A 17127-nucleotide genomic window follows, 5' to 3' on the forward strand; every position below is an offset into this window, starting at 1 on the left:
AGAATCGCTTGAACCTGGGAGGTGGAGGTTGTAGGGAGCTGAGATTGTGCCACTGCACTCCAGCCTGGGCGACAGAGCGAGACTCAGTCTCAAAAAAAAAAAAAAAAGATTTTGATAATGTAATAGTATTGTTACAACATGAAATTCTTGGCTTGGGTATAGTCACTCAAGCCTTGAAATTGGATTAAGTTCTCACTCTTCATCCAGTCATGAAGTCAAGTTGGTTTCATATTTTGTATACATTTCTTTCTATTAATGTTCTCTTATTTCACGCCTTCATCATTTCTGGTTTATTGCATCAGTATCTTAACTAATCTTGTTTGAAGTTTTTTTCATTAGTCATTCTAAACTCCTACTTGGAGTATCTTGCCAAAATAAAATATGAATTTGATTGTCAGCCATACTTTGCCTGTGATCCTTTAGTGGCTCCTCAGACTTCCACAGAAATCAAAAATTTAGAGTCATACCACCTGTGTCCAAATCCTGACTTTGCCAGTTACTAGCTATGTGACCTTGGGCAAATCATTTAAAATGTCTGTACCTCAGCTTCCCCATCAATAGACTGGGGATAAAAATAGTACCTACTTCATAGGATTATTGTGAGCCCTTGAACTGCTGGCAAGTCCTTAGGATGCTTTTGGCATATTGTAGTTTACAGGAAGCTGCAAAAATCGTAGACAGGGCACTGTACGTTTTACCCAGTTTCCCCTATTGGTTACATCCTACATAACTTTAATACAATATTAAAACCAGGAAATTGACATCAGTACAATGTGTGTGTATAGTTCTCTGCCATTTTATCACAGGTGTGTAGATTGCATAACCACCACCAGAATCAAGGTACAGAACTGTTACTGCAAAGGTTGAATGATTCTCCTCTTCTTCATAAGTTCTGTTGTTTTGTCAATATAGCTAAGGAGAAAGATACCAATTATTGGATCAGTAATTTCGTTCTTTTGCCTTATGTAATACGGTCATATAGTACATAATGATGTTTCAGTCAAAAATGGACTGGCTATATGACAGTGGTCCCATAAAATTATATCATGTTTTAATTGTACTTTTTCCAAAGTTTAGAAACACAGATACTTTCCAGTGTGTTACAGTTGCCTACAGTGTTTAATACAGTAAATGCTGTACAGGTTTGTAGCCTAGGAGCAATAAGCTACACCACTTAGGCTTGTGTAAGTACCCTCTATGGTGTTCACACAACAATGAAATTGCCTAATGGTGCATTTCTCAGAATGTATCTCTGTCATTAAGTGTTGCATTGGCACATCCTGAAAGTTTTTATGAAAAATTCCAATTAAACTTTCTTTTAAAAGTTTATTTTTTAGATGAACTGACATTGCAAGCATACCAGTTTTTTTTTTGTTTGTTTGTTATAAGATCTAAATATTGGCTAGTTTTTTTTTTCTTTTGGGGATGGAGTTTCACTCTTTGTTGCCCAGGCTGGAGTAAAATGGCGCGATCTCAGCTCACCGCAATCTCTGCCACCCAGGTTCAAGCGATTCTCCTGCCTCAGCCTTCCTGAGTAGCTGGGATCCTGCACCACCATGCCCGGCTAATTTTGTATTTTTAGTAGAGACAGGGTTTCTCCATGTTGGTCAGGCTGGTCTCGAACTTCTGTCTCACGTGATCCACCCGCCTCGGCCTCCCAAAGTGCTGGGATTACAGGTGTGAGCCACCGCGCCAGGTCGGCTAGGTTGTTTTTTTTTTTTTTTCTCATGAGGAATTATAATATTAGGATCCATTAAAATTTTCTGGTAAAAGTTAACGAAAACTTTGAAATTGTCCACAAATGTGTAAGATTTAAATGAGGCTGAGTTTGGTGGCTCAGGCCTGTAATCCCAGCACTTTGGGAGGTCGAGTTGGGCTGATCATGAGGTCAGGAATTTGAGACCAGTCTGACCAAAGTGGTGAAACCCTGTCTCTACTAAAAATACAAAAATATAGCCGGGTGTGGTGGCGTGCACCTGTACTCCCAGCTACTCAGGAGGCTGAGGCAGGAGAATCGCTTGAACCCGGGAGGTGGAGGTTGCAGTGAGCCCAGTTCACGCCACTGCACTCCAGCCTGGGCAACAGAGCAAGACTCTGTCTCAAAAAAAAAAAAAAAATTAAATTTTAATGAATTCAAGGCTTACATGATATGTTTCTTGCTAGAGACGATATGTTAGAATCTGTGTTAGATAACCAAAATTATAGCTATTTTGACATTAGTTTGGTTTTGACAGTGTTAATGCAAACTTGTCAGATTAATTGATTGTCAGCATATGTCATAGTTTTATTTTGTACTTATTGCAAGGGAACTAGCTTTAAAGATAGTTAGTTCAAAGATATTTTCAGAAAAAGGATCTTTACAGAATAAAAGGGGAGGTTATAGTTACTATTTTTTTTTTTTTTTTTTTTTTTTTTTTTTGAGACAGAGTCTTGCTTTGTCACCCAGGCAGGCTGGAGTGCAGTGGCGCGATCTTCGCTCATTGCAAGCTCCACCTCCCGGGTTTGCCCCATTCTCCTGCCTCAGCCTCCCGAGTAGCTGGGACTACAGGCGCCCGCCACCTCGCCCGGCTAGTTTTTGTATTTTTAGTAGAGACGGGGTTTCACCATGTTAGCCAGGATGGTCTCGATCTCCTGACCTCGTGATCCGCCCGTCTCGGCCTCCCAAAGTGCTGGGATTACAGGCTTGAGCCACCGCGCCCGGCCCTATAGTTACTATTTTTGTTAGGTACAAGTTAAAGGATAGTTACACGATTGGTTATACTTTGCTGCCCCTTAATCAGCCATATGATTATAAAGCCTGTCTTAAAAAGATGAGGCTGTTAATCCAATATACTATCGATTATTATAAACAACAACAGAAGTCTGCTTTGAACAGGCTAACAAAATATTTTCAAATGTATTCACAAAGGTAGATCACCTGATTTTTGTCTTCTCTGGGTTTGAGACAATTTTTCATATTTCAATACTGTGATAATTTCCATTGAAAAAAAGACCAATTAAAGTTTCATTTGTTTCATTAGTAGGAATACATCAATATAAATATTGATGGCACTCCCTGATAAATAAGATTCATATTTACAAAACTTTTTGGCTACCTGTGATTTCAGTTTTTTCCTGGTAGAATTATTTTTTCCTCCTTGGATTTATGTTTCTAGCTTTTTATTTGTCTTGGTGTACCTTCTAAAAAATAATGCTTTAATTAGGGATCATTTGGCTTCAAGGACAGGCTGTTGTAGGGATTCAGCTGTTTTGGGTTGAAGAAGAGTGACTAGACCTTGTGTGAATGGGAGAACTGTTAGGAATCTGAGAAGCTAGTCTCTCAAGCTCTCATTCTGGTGTTAAATGGTTTCTTGTCTCAGCATCTCCTTCCATGTCTGCTTCATCTCCCTTTCTCATGTCTTCCTTCCAGCTCTGTTTGTCTTGCCCTGGTTTTTCATAGTCTCTGCTTCTCCAAAGTTCTGACTGGAAAGTGGATTTGATTTGCCATGGTATTGACTTGAACTGTTCTTTCAACTAAAGTTTACCTGTTGGTGGTGACAGTATGTTTCTTTTAGTTCAGTTGGGAAGAGAGAAATTGGAATGCATTGCATGACCACCGTGACTTAAATGCCTGTCCTTGTCCCATGACCTTAGTGGGAAGTAGGGTGGAAAGCACCTTTTATATGAGGCTTAAGCTTTTAGATGCTTTATATGAGGAGGGTTCTCTTGTTGGGGTTGAACAAGGCACTCGGTTAAACATGTCAAGTCTAGCAGTGCATGATGAGGTATTTTGTGGGATACAAAGATAAGTTGGATTTAATCCTTTTCTGCAAGGATCAAACAGTTGCTGGAAATAGCAAAAAGACTCCTATAATTTAATATTGGCTTTTTATTCTAGTCACCTCAGGCAAACCAGAAAGGTGACAAAGTAGGACTGTAAGAACTAGGTAGGATTAAGGAAGGAGAATGAGAGGTAGCCCTGGATACATGAATGTACTATCTCTACAATTTGGATCACTGACCTACTAAGTATGAAAGCATCTAGAAGCCGTTGTATCAGGATCCTCATTGTTGCTATCAAAGACTGTCCCTTATTGAATAAAGAAGCTCTTATTCATATCAAACAGACATTCTTTTGTCCCATCGTTAAGATCTAGAGACATCTTAGGAGAACTCATTTCATCACTATTCTAGGAACTGGAACATTCTCATAGGTACCCTCTATCTGTATAGTGACAACTATTCTCTTAGCAAATGTCATTCATCCCTAACAAGACAATTTGTGCCTTCTTACTTTAGAGGCAATAAGCAGGAATTCAAATAGTTGAGTCTGTGGTAGTGAGCATCTTGTTCTCTGCAGATCTGGCAACAAGAGAATTGACATATTGGGTCAATCCAATGTCCAGTGAACAGCATATGTGATATTTAACAAAAGCTCCATGAGTTCAGGGAAAGGAACTGGACCTTTTTATTCCTATGTCAGTATTGGAGTTTGTATGGACTTCAGAGCTAAAATTTCCAAAGCTAAGTCTTTATTATATTACCAAACCAGGGCCAAGATTTTTAGAAATAAGTACAAGTCAAGGATAGGCAACTAAGGAACCTGGAAGATTGGAGTCACATTGCAGATCCACAGGAGATAAATAGATGGGGAGTCACAGAGTTCTAAGCACTTAGGCTACAACAGAAGGTAACAGTGACCTCAACTTTTGTGCTGAAGAATTGCCTGGAAAAAGTATTAATATTTTTGTTTCTGGCTGGGCGTGGTGGCTCACGCCTGTAATCCCAGCGCTTTGGGAGGCTGAGTGGGGCGGATCATGAGATCAGGAGTTCAAGACTAGCTTGGCCAACATGGTGAAACCCTGTGTCTACTAAAGATACAAAAAAATTAGCTGGGCATGGTGGCACGCGCCTGTAATCCCAGCTACTCAGGAGGCTAAGGCAGGAAAATTACTTGAACTGGGACCTGGGAGGCGGAGGTTGCAGTGAACCGAGATTGCGCCACTGCACTCTAGCCTGGGCTACAGAGCAAGACTCCATCTCAAAAAAAAAAAATTGTTTCCTGAGCTCTACCCCCAGATTCCTAAAATCTGAGATGGGCCCAGGAATATATATCCTTCATAAGTATATCAGGTAATTCTAATTGGTAGAGTCCTCAGAATGCTTGGAAAGTGCATAGACAGCATAATACCTACTTAGAACCTATTATGTGCTTTGTTCTGTGGAAGTCTCAAATATCTGTTTATAACTGGGAGTGTTTCTTTCCTGATATGTGCCTGCCTCATATTAAACACTATGTCCATCCTGATTGCTTATGTCAGTAAATCGTGACATGGGCTCTATTTTGAGTATGATTATTTTTCTAGATGTTGTACTTAATAGTATTATGCCCTAAACATCTAGTTTTTATGGTTATGGCATCGGCTCATTTTCTTAAACTCTGTATTTTTATATATGAATTCTTAAGAAGACAGTCTTTTTTTATTCCCACCTTTCGTCATTAAGTTCTCCTTTATTCTGATTTTCTGGATCTAGTAAGCAAGTTTTTTGTTTGTTTTTTAACCTTATATACTTTGGAGTATCAGCCATCTCTTGAACCTTTGCCCTCACGAATTAAATTTCTCACCTTTTTTTTTTTAAGGTCTGTCATTCTTTTTGGAGTCTTAATTACTCTTAGGATATTGAGCTGGTTGAAAACATGAACTTTGGAGCTGTATTGTCTAGGTGCAAATCTGATCTCCACTACTTAACCCTGTAATTTTGTGTAAACCTCGATGTGTCTCATCTGTAAACTGGGCATAGATAAATAATAGTATTTATTGATATACTAATAGGATTCTTGTGAGTATATGAGGCATCATTTGCTAAGTGCTTAGAGTAGTGATTGTTACACCTTATCTTATTATTAGTTGTCCTGTTCTTCTTTTTCCAAGGTAATACTTACTCCCCTCCTTAATCTTTAGAATTCTCATTTGTTGTAAATAATCTCTTTCTGGCTAATTCATTTTGTCTTTGTGCATTATTTATTTTCTTCTCAGTTTTCCTTTTGTAGCTCTTAGCTGCATTAGATATATTTCCCCTTAAAGTTCTTTCTATACAAGTCTTTCTTCTATCATTCTTTTCTCTCTTGTTAAAATTACTGCTGGTCTTGAAGTTCCTAGAATTAAAGGCTTTAAATCTCCCTTTAGTACTTTTCTTTTTGTTCTTTTTTCCCTCCTCCTCTATCTGATTTGTCAGTGATCTGCTGATTCTTTCACCCCATAACATCGCTCAGATTATTCTCTTCCTTTATTGTCTGTAGTTGCCATCCTCATTACTTCTTGTTGAGATGACTGCAGAAGTAATACTGACCTTCCTGCCACTTCCCTACTCTATTCCATGATGCGCAGCACTCTTAGAATAATTTTTATCGAACTTTTCATCAAGTCATTTAAGAGGTTACTATACCTTAGTTCAAATTGTGCCATACGCCAAATTTTAGTCCCCGTGCTTTGTAATGGGTTTGCTGACATTTCCTTTCCTCCCTTTTCCATGTCTTATTTTCTTATTCCAGAAGATATTTTCTACATTGCATTCAAATAAATTACCTTTCCTCCTGCTGTATATTTTCAGTTTTTGTTTCTTGGTATTTGCTACCCTACCCACTTAATATATTTGTATATCCTTATCTTACTAGTTAAAACCTGATACTTAAAACCCAGTTAAATCCTTCTGTCGGGGAGACATGTCCCACTGAACCTCGACACACTTAGACCAGTCATTTACTCCACATATAAGCTGTATTTACATACTCAATCATTATTGTAACTTTTTGTATTTATTTGTAAGGTATGTGACATTTTAAATAGTTTAGTTTTCATGTTATATATATGAATTGGATTCCTGGTTGAAGTGTAAGATCCTTGAATTTTCTACTGACTTGCCCCTGGGAGGGGGCAGGGGTGAGGGGACTGAATTTATCCTCAAAAGATAATGAACCTAAAATTTCTGGTACCCCTGCCACTGGTGCCAGCATTCTACAGCCAATAATACTTGTCAAGAACTTAGACACAGCAATCTGTCTAGTACTGAGGGTACTGGATCAGAGAAATGACATTCTTTCCCATCCCTCCTTCATTTTCACAGTTCATTTATTAACTTCCACTTATTTAGCCAACAATGAGTTAGATGTAGGCCTACCCTTTAGGAAGCTCACCGTTTGGTTTCGATAGGATCAGAAAGAGGACTCAACCATGAGGCACAGATCTTAGTACTGCACATGGGGTATGCTTGCTTCAGTAATTTCAGTCATCTGAGCTAGCTTACTCATGTGCTCACTGTTCCTTTGGGGAAAACATAATGTCTCCTTAGGTATCTCCCTGTCTCTGTGTGGTCTCTCCAGTATGGTGGCTTCAGGGTAGCCAGACTTCTCACGTAGTGCCTCAGGGCTCCAAAGGCAGGTGTCCCAAAAGAGACATGAAGTCAGGCTTATTGTTTTTTTATGACCTATCCTTGGAAACTTGAGGATTACTTCCACAACATTCTACTTATGAAGGCAGTCATGCAGTCCTGCCCATGTTGGAGAGCAGGGAACAGAGACTCCACTCTACCTTTTGATGGGAGGAGTGGCAACATTCTCAAAGAGCATGTGTGATGGAAATATTCTTGTGGCAGTTATGGAAAATGCAATCTGCCATACCAAAAGATAAATACTATTAATAATTTGCTTTACTTTCAGGTTACAAGTGTATTCTCTCCTCTACAATGGTGTCATACTATCACTTCTATTTCTTTCTTTAGCAATATATAATGATGTCAGCATATAAAGACATAACTCATTTTTTTAAATGTAAACAAATGAAGTATAATTTAACCATTTACCCACCAGTGGACATTTAAGCTTTCTTTTACACATGCATACACACACACACACACACACACACACAGAGAAGCAAAAACAAACAGAAAGCCTAAAGGCATAATATAGTTTTAGATTTCAGTTGAATTTTGTCTTACCCCAAGTTGGTAGGATTTGTGAAGGGATCAGGGAGGGCAGTGATGATGCCACTTGTGGCCTTTGAAAGAGAATAATCCTCTTCACTCTTGATTTATCAGCCTTGGTAAGTAATTTTAGTAGGAATCTCTTGTTTGGTGTTAGATTGGCCTGTGGTAAACATTGCTGTGAATGGGACTAAGAAGGCAAGAGGTAATAATAAGCTTTCTCCTTGTACCACTATTCCAACCATCTGGGAGTTGTTTCTTACGTCTCCTTTTTTCCCCCTTTGCTGCTTTTTCTTTCTTTTTTCCCTGCTCCAACCTCCTCAGTAATCCTGTGCTTCTGTCTTGATCTCAGCAAAAGATACGGATGAGATGGGGCCATCATCATGTACAAAGATATCTCATTTGGCACTTGATCAGGTGAAGGATTATTTTTTGTCTTTCTTCCTGTTCTGTATGCAAAAGACATCTTAAATGACTTAACTTGAACTAGGAGTTGATCAATTGATTTTAAAAAGTTGGTTATAGTAAAAAGCATTAAAAACTGATGACTTAAACATTTTACTTTAATCAAAATATGTAGACGTGCACACATTTGTTAGTTATTTGGTACAGGGACAGTGGTTCTCAACTGGTGATTTTTACCCTCCAGGGACATTTTGCAACATTTGGAGACTTTTTTTTTTTTTTTTTTTTTGAGACAGAGTCTCGCTCTGTTGCCCAGGCTGGAGTGCAGTGGGCGGATCTCAGCTCACTGCAAGCTCCGCCTCCCAGGTTTACGCCATTCTCCTGCCTCAGCCTCCCGAGTAGCTGGGACTACAGGAGACATTTTTGATTGCCACTACTGGAGTGGGAGTGCTACTGCCATGTAGTGGGTAATAGCAAAGGCAGGGATGCTACCAAACATCCTTCAGTTCACAGGCCAATATCTCCCCCTCCCAACAGAGAATTCTCCCATCCAAAATGTTACTAGCACTGGGGTTGAGAAACTGATCTAGGGCCAATGCCTTTTCTTTGTGTGTGAATCCATGGATTGACTGACACTCTACATCAGCTTTTCATGCATAAACCATACCTATAATGTATCATTTATTATTTCCAGTTTTTATTTTTTTTTAAATGGAGGGAGACCTTAAAGACATTTATAATCTATGAGTCAAATCTTAATATTTTATTTCTCCCAAATCTTTTTTTTTTTTTTTTGAGACGGAGTCTTGCTCTGTCTCCAGGCTGGAGTGCAGTGGTGCGATCTTGGCTCACTGCAACCTCCGCCTCCCAGGTTCAAGCAATTCTCCTGCCTAGGCCTCTACAGGTGCGTGCCACCACGCCCAGCCGATTTTTGTATTTTTGGTAGAGATGAGGTTTCATCATGTTGGCCAGGATGGTCTTCATCTCTTGACCTTGTGATCCGTCGCCTAGGCCTCCCCAAGTGCTGGGATTATAAGCGTAAGCCACCTCGCCCAACCCATTTCTCCCAAATCTTTTACAGTAGTCTCACCTATACTCAATTCAATAGCATTCTTATTTTTTTAAGGAAATCATCTTAAATTGTGCCAAACATTTAACCTTTTTTTTGTGTGCGTGACTTACTTTTAATAGAAACAAGTCTTCACACACTTTTTTTTTTTTTTTGAGACGGAGTCTCGCTCTGTCACACAGGATGGCATGCAGTGGCACCATCTCTACTCACTGCGAGCTCTGCCTCCCGGGTTCATGCCATTCTCCTGCCTCAGCCTCCCAAGTAGCTGGGACTACAGGCGCCCACCACCACGCCTGACTAAATTTTTGTATTTTTAGTAGAGACAGAGTTTCATCGTGTTAGCCAGGATGGTCTTGATCTCCTGACCTCGTGATCCACCCTCCTCGGCCTCCCAAAGTGCTGGGATTACAGGCGTGAGCCACTGCGCCCGGCCTCTTCACACTCTTATTTTGTTAGTTTAGATAGTATAATCAGATTCCACAGTTGCAAGAACAACTTGTCTAAACAGTAAGGGAATAAACCAGCTTGCTCTTGGTTGGCACACAGTGGAGTGTTTGAAATAGCCTAATAAGCATCCTTGTCAGTTTGTTTTAGAAGGGGAATCTAGAGAATATTGGTTGATTATGATGGTTGGTTAATTGGAGGTTGACCAAGAGCTTCTGCATGAGCAATAGGAACTGAAGGGTTTTTTTGTTGTTGTTGTTGTTTTTGAAAAGAATCGTTTTCAAAGTAAGTTCACCAGAAACTTCTGCTTAAGCCAAAAGAAAAACAAAACAGAAAAACAGGCACAAACACATACGCAGAGAGAGAGAGAGAAGCAAAAACAAAAAGCCTAAAAGCATAATATAGTTTTAGATTTCAGTTGAATTTTGTCTTATCCCAAGTTGGTAGGATTTGTGAGGGCATCAGAGAGGACGGTGATGATGCCAGTTATGACCTTCGAAAGAGAAAATGCTCTTCACTCTTGATTTATCAGCCTTGGTGGGTAACTTCACAAATCTCTGGGTATTTGGGATAATCAGGAAGCTCTGCCTGTCTAGAAGTGATTCAGTTATTTTGCTAGGTTTCGGTTCCTTTCATAAAATGTGCTTAATCATATTTTTGTGTGTATTACAAGGGCTGCTACCAGCTGGCCTTATCCTATTTAACAACTCTGTTTTAAGCAGACTAACAACCTCTATCATGTCCTCTGTATTTCTGGATTACTTTCATATGGGGCCTTTACATACTAAGCCCCGTCAGCCAGTCTCATGCACTTTGCCAAAACATTTCTTAAACTACTTTAAAATTCTTAAACCCAGCATCTCAGTTTTCACTAAAGACTTGATTCTAACACATTTCCAATCTTTGTATTACCAGCACATTTTTTTCAGCTTTGATTATATGCATTTTCAGAATATATGCATAATTTTGGCTACATGAATTTATGCAGGCTGACTCGTTGCTTAATAAAAGTGATGTTTTTTAGAATTTAATCAGAGATTAATCAGAGAGGTCCAGAAACCGGCATTTTAGATACTCTAATGGATTCTCTAGTAACCAACAGCCATTGGGAAATCTAACCTGAATAGATTGTTAATCTTCTCAGAGCTAGAGGATTAAAGCTGAATTAGCATAGACTTGTTAAAGTTGTTAATTACTATTTCTGTAGTTTTTGGGAAAAATGTTAGCCCTTCTTTCCTGCACTTTCTGCTAATGATGGTGGTTTCTTTATCTAGAGAAACTTTAAGATTATAGAAGGATAAGAGATTACTTGGAGCAGCATGCCTGAGTTAACTCTTAAGTTAATGAGATTTTTAAACATAATCATTCCTTCCCTCCAGGCTTATATTAAAACAAAAATCACCATATAAATTTTGTGTATTTCTGTGGTTATCTTACATTTATAAAATACTTAGTATTTGAAACTTTGTTCAGTTTTACATGTCCATTTCCTCTCACTTTTCAAACATAATGACTTATGTAGAGATTCTTAGTAAATGCTTTTTGAAAATGATGGTTTATTATTATTATTATTATTATTTTTGAGACTGAGTCTTGGTCTGTCCCTCAGGCTGGAGTGCAGTGGCGTGATCTCAGCTCACTGCAACCTCCGCCTCCCGGGTTCACGGGATTCTCCTGCCTCAGCCTCCCAAGTGGCTGGGATTGCAGCCACTGGCTAATTTTGACCACACCTGGCTAATTTTTTGTATTTTTAGTAGAGATGGGGTTTCACCATGTTGAACCAGGCTTGTCTTGAGCCCCTGACCTCAGGTGACCTGCTGGCCTTGGCCTCCCAAAGTGCTAGGATTTCAGGTGTGAGCCACCACACCTGGCCTTGAAAATCATGTTTTTTAATGGGTTATCAAACTAATAATTCCCAACTGATCAAGATGGTAAATTGCAAGTCAGTTATAATGTTAAATGTTATCAAAGTTATTGAAAATGTTATCAAAATTATTGAAAAATGTTATCAAAATTATTTGAAAAATAATTACATGGCTTTATAGCAGGAATTAATTTCTTTTCAAGGCATAAATGAAACATTATTTTCCAAATGAACCATATATATAGAGTTCATTTTAGAAGAAGCACAGTAACCTTTTAAGGCAGTGTATTCCTTGTGGTGGTGGTGGTGGTTTGCATTGTTGGTATTTAAATCAACAAACTGTAATGTAGATTTCTTGAAAGGAAAGGACCAGAAATAATCTAGTTTATCACTTGTGTCCAGTAGGGAAATGAAGGGAGTCAGATGTTCTTGTCTAAAGTCTTATTGCCAGGGTAGAACTCGGTCACTTATCTCCTAGTTTTACATTTTCTCCATTGTACTACCTGTTACCAAAGGTGGCTGAAACACTCTAATTCATTGTGCTCAAATACTACTAATTTGTGTTAGACACTTAGGATTTGAATTACTTCCTTTTTGCAGATATGTATTGATTTTTAATAGTAATTCAGTTTATCTCTATTATATAGTGTCCATTATCTAAACATCTCATCCAGGTGGTATAAGAACGATTAGTGCAATCAATGATTTGTTATGTGTCTCTGCTCCTGATTATGTGTCTTAAGCCTACAGGCATCTCAGCATGTCTGTGGGATCTTAGACAGCTTCTGTTCTGCTGTTGTCCTGAGTCTTCCAGCTATCTGCTGACCACCGAATTATAAAGCACCTCTCCTAGAGATCTCTTGAGTATATGTGTATCCTTAGTTATTATATTGCCTGATTTAATTCACTGACATACATTTGGGACATTTCATTGTATACTATATAAAATATACTGATTTCTTTCTTTCTTTCTTTCCTTCTTTCTTTCTTTTTTTGAGACAGGTTCTTGCTCTGTTGTCCAGTTTGGAGTCCAGTGGCATGATCTTGGCTCACTGCAATCTTGTCTCCTTGGCTCAAGCCATCCTCCCCACCTTAGCCTCCCGAGTAGCTGGGACCACAGGTGCATGCCACCATGTCTAGCTAGCTTTTGTATTTTTTGTAGAGATGAGGTTTCGCCATGTTGCCCAGGTAGGTTTCAAACTCCTGGCATCAAGTGATTTGCCTGTATCAACCTCCCAAAGTGGTGGGATTACAGGCATAAGCCACTGTGTCCAGCCTAAAATATACTGATTTATATGTTTTATATTAATTTCCAAATGGACATAGGAACATATTTGGTTTGTACTGTTATTTTTAAATGAAAATATAATTAGCTTGTCTTTTTTTTTTTTTTTTTTTGAGACGGAGTCTGGCCCTGTCGCCCAGGCTGGAGTGCGGTGGCCGGATCTCAGCTCGCTGCAAGCTCCGCCTCCCGGGTTTACGCCATTCTCCTGCCTCCGCCTCCCAAGCAGCTGGGACTACAGGCGCCCGCCTCGTCGCCCGGCTAGTTTTTTGTATTCTTTAGTAGAGACGGGGTTTTCACCGTATTAGCCAGGGTGGTCTCGATATCCTGACCTTGTGATCCGCCCGTCTCGGCCTCCCAAAGTGCTGGGATTGCAGGCTTCAGCCACCGCGCCCGGCCAGCTTGTCTTGTTTTATAGGACCTTTCCTAGGACCATAATTTATTAGAATTCGAAGAGTAGATTTATTTTTCTTCAAATTCAAACCTACTTTTTTAATTAAGGGAAAGGGAAGAAAATTGACATTAATTATATACAGCTTGAATTTTTATCTTTTAATTATAAACTTGAAAGTCTATTTATCAAAACAGGAACACAAACAAACATCTATTAAAATATGGGTTATGGGCTGGGCGTGGTGGCTCACGCCTGTAATCCCAACACTTTGGGAGGCTGAGGCCGGCAGATCACTTGAGGTCAGGAGTTCGAGAGCAGTCTGCCAACATGGCCAAACCCCGTCTCTACCAAAAATACAAAAATTAGCTGAGCATGGTGGCGCATGCCTGTAATCCCAGCTACATAGGAGACTGAGGCAGTGGAATTGCCTGAACCTGGGAGGCGGAGGTTGCAGTGAGCCTGTAGTGAGCTGAGATCATGCCACTGGACTCCAGCCAGGGCGACAGAGCGAGACTCTGTCTTAAAAAAAAACCTGGGTTATATAGAAGGACTTAAAATTTAGTGTTGTGGCGGGGTGAGGTGGCTCTTCCATGTAATCTCAGTGCTTTGGGAAGCTGAGGCAGGAGGATTGCTTGAAGCCAGGAGTTTGAGACCAGCCAGCCTGGGCATCATAGAGAGACTCCATCTCTACAAAAAATGTTTAAAAATTAGCTGCGTGTAGTGGCGTGCGCCTGTAGTCCTAGCTACTCAGGAAGCTGAGGCAGGATCATTTGAGCCTACTTGGAGCCTGTGGTGAGCTCTGATTGCACCACTACACTCCAAGATGGGTGATAGAGCAAGACCCTATCTCTCAAAAAAAAAAAAAAAAAAATTAACGTTGATTGTACCACCAGGGTAGTTGGGGTATTTGAAAGCATGTTTATGTATTTTTTAAAAGTTAGTTTGATAGGATAATTGACCTACCAGTCTATATGATGGCCAATTGTAGGATGGTAGAAAAACCTTGTTGAGCAATGTTTTTTGAACTATCTGTGGTAACGCAACATTTTTATAATCTCATTGGCTGATAGTGTCTTTTGTAAAACAATAAAAACGGGTAACTAGAAAAATTAAGTGGAAAAAATAGCCAAAGAAATATGACACAAGTCCAAATATCAGTTTCAGGAGCTATATTAATTTATCAAATTGCTATTAAAATTTCTAAACACTTAGTCTCAATTTCTGTAATTATCTAGTCATGGACCAGTTTCAGACAGTAACAGTGCCCATGGATCAATGTTGGTCTACAGACCAGACTTTGAGACAAACTGTCCTAGAATATACAAATGCTGTGTAATAAGAGTCATTGCTAGGCTGAAGAGTTGTCTTTCACACCAGACACAGCTCCTGCAAGCAATATACAGGTGCCTCGCCTGCTAAAGTGCTTAGTGGCCTTCTATGAAGACCAAAAAAATGAGACTTGAGAACTTTTTTTTTAAAAAGAAACAACAAATTTTATTGACATATAATTTATATGGTGTAAAATTCATCTGTATTAAGTGTACTGTTCATTGACTTTTAGTGACTTTTCCAACTTGTGCAAAACACCACCACAATCCGATTTTATAACTTTTTCTGTTTTTTTTTTTTTTTTTGAGACAGGGTCTTACTTTCGTCACTCAGGTTGTAGTACTGTGGTGTGATCATGGCTCACTGCAGCCTCGACTTCCTGGGCTCAGGTGATTCTCCTACCTTAGCCTGTTCAGTCCCAGAACACTTTCATCACCTCCACAAGAACCCTCATGTTCTATTATACTTAATCCCTATTCCTAGCCCCAACACTAGCTCCAGACAACCACCATTCTTTATGTGCTTATACCAACCAAAATACCTTTTGTGTTTACAGATTTGTCTTTTCCGGACATTTTATGTAAATGGAATCAGACAGTATGTGGCCTTTTGTTTCTGGTCTCTTTGACTAAGTGTAGTGTTTTTGAAGTTCATCCACATCATAGCATGTATCAATATTCTGTTCTTTTGCTAAATAGCATTCAGTTGTTTTAAAATACCACATTTTGTCCACCAGCTGATGGTTGTTTGGGATATTTCCAGATTGGAAGATATTTTAAAAAATGCTTCTATGACATTTGCTTGCAACTTTTTGTGGGAACATGTTTTTATTTCTTGGATAGGTACCTAGAAGTGGAATTGTTGGCTTGCATGGTAATTTATGTTCAGCTTTTTAAGAAACTGCAAAACTGTTTTACTTTTTCACCAGTAATATATTAGAGTTGCAGTTTCTTAACATCCTTGTCAACACTTGTTATTGTCTTTTTTTATTATAGCCATTCTAGTGGGAATGGTATTGGATTGCATTTCCCTAATGACTAATGATGTTGAGCATGTTTTCATGTGCTTATTGGCAATTCATATATCTTTTTTGATGAAATACCTATTCAGGTATTTGCTCATCTTATAGTTGGGTTGTCATCATATTGAATTGTAAGAGTTCTGTATGTATTCAGGATACATGTCTTTTATAGATATATTAATATGTTTTGCAGATATTTTCTCCTAATCTTGCCCTTGTCTTTCTCTTATTGAGTTGTTTTGAAGGGGGAACCTTTCAATTCTTCATAAAATTGATGCTCATTTTAAAGAATCACAGGGACTAATGAAATGAGAGAGCAGTGACAGACCTTATTCTGCTTCAGCTCTGTTTCAGAAAGTAATTATCTAATTGTAGAGTTCACTTGCTTAGTGATGCTAAACGACCATGTCACTGTTTCAAACCTGACATTCTGGTGGTTGTACTGGGAGAGTCGATTTGCCACCATACCACTGACAGAACATCATCTTTTACTATAATTCCTTAAGCAGTCAGATTTCTTAGTTGGAAGCAACAAAAACTGATTTTGGCTTATTTAACCTAGAAGTAAATTTATTAAATAGACATTAGGAAGCTCTTAGAATTGCTAGGAAGGCTGCAACCAGGCTTGTACAATGAGAAGCCCCCTGTAGGGGGCTGTTCCTTGGCAAAAACCATAGTCAGAGCCACACCACAGGTGTAGTCTGATTAGGACAGCAATACCGTTGCTTGCTTACTGCTGGCAGCACTGAATGCTGCTGCTTGACTTTTTTTGAAGTCTCCCTCTGTTGTCCAGGCTGGAGCGCAGTGACGCGATATCAGCTCACTGATATCCTGGGTTCAGTGAGGATGCCTCCTGGGTTCAAGCGATTCTCCTGCCTCAGCCTCGCGAGTAACTGGGATTACAAGTGCCTGCCACCACGCCCGGCTAATTTTTGTGTTTTTGTAGAGACAGGATTTCACCACATTGTCCAGGCTGATCTCGAACTTCTGACCTCATATGATCCACCCACCTCGGCCTCCCAAAGTGCTGGGATTATAGGCGTGAGCCACCACGCCCAGCTGCTGCTTGACTTTTATTGCTGCTGCCCCTAAAACTTGCCCCTGCTGCAGTGGTCATCTCTATTTGAGAGGGTTCTTTCTGGTTGTGACACCACCTCTACACCATTTTATATAAGTGATTTGAGCATCTGTGGATTTTGGTATCTGCAGGGTCGGGGGAGGGCAGAGGGGAGTATTTTGGAACCAGCCCACTGCAGATACCAAGGGACAGCTGTATAGATGATCCCCGACTTACCATGGCTTGACTTAATTATTTTTTGACTTTATGATGGTACAAAACTGATATGCATTCAGTAGA

The 17127-nt window shown here is 39.4% G+C and overlaps 1 protein-coding gene and 1 long non-coding RNA gene across 23 annotated transcripts in view; one reads left to right on the forward strand and one right to left on the reverse strand.

The window, feature by feature from the left end:
- HMBOX1 (homeobox containing 1) overlaps positions 1-17127 on the forward strand; it is a 182537-nt gene that overhangs the window by 5182 nt on the left and 160228 nt on the right. The window lies entirely within an intron of this gene.
- The window catches only part of LOC117094368, a 165388-nt gene continuing 148376 nt past the window's right edge, over positions 116-17127 (reverse strand). The window contains exon 5 of the long non-coding RNA XR_004441524.1: positions 116-912. This is a non-coding gene — a long non-coding RNA (uncharacterized LOC117094368). The remainder of the gene's footprint in view (positions 913-17127) is intronic.

This window comes from Trachypithecus francoisi, unplaced genomic scaffold (genome assembly GCF_009764315.1).
Source record: "Trachypithecus francoisi isolate TF-2019V2 unplaced genomic scaffold, Tfra_2.0 Contig01440, whole genome shotgun sequence".
In the NCBI taxonomy this organism is placed as follows: domain Eukaryota; kingdom Metazoa; phylum Chordata; class Mammalia; order Primates; family Cercopithecidae; genus Trachypithecus; species Trachypithecus francoisi.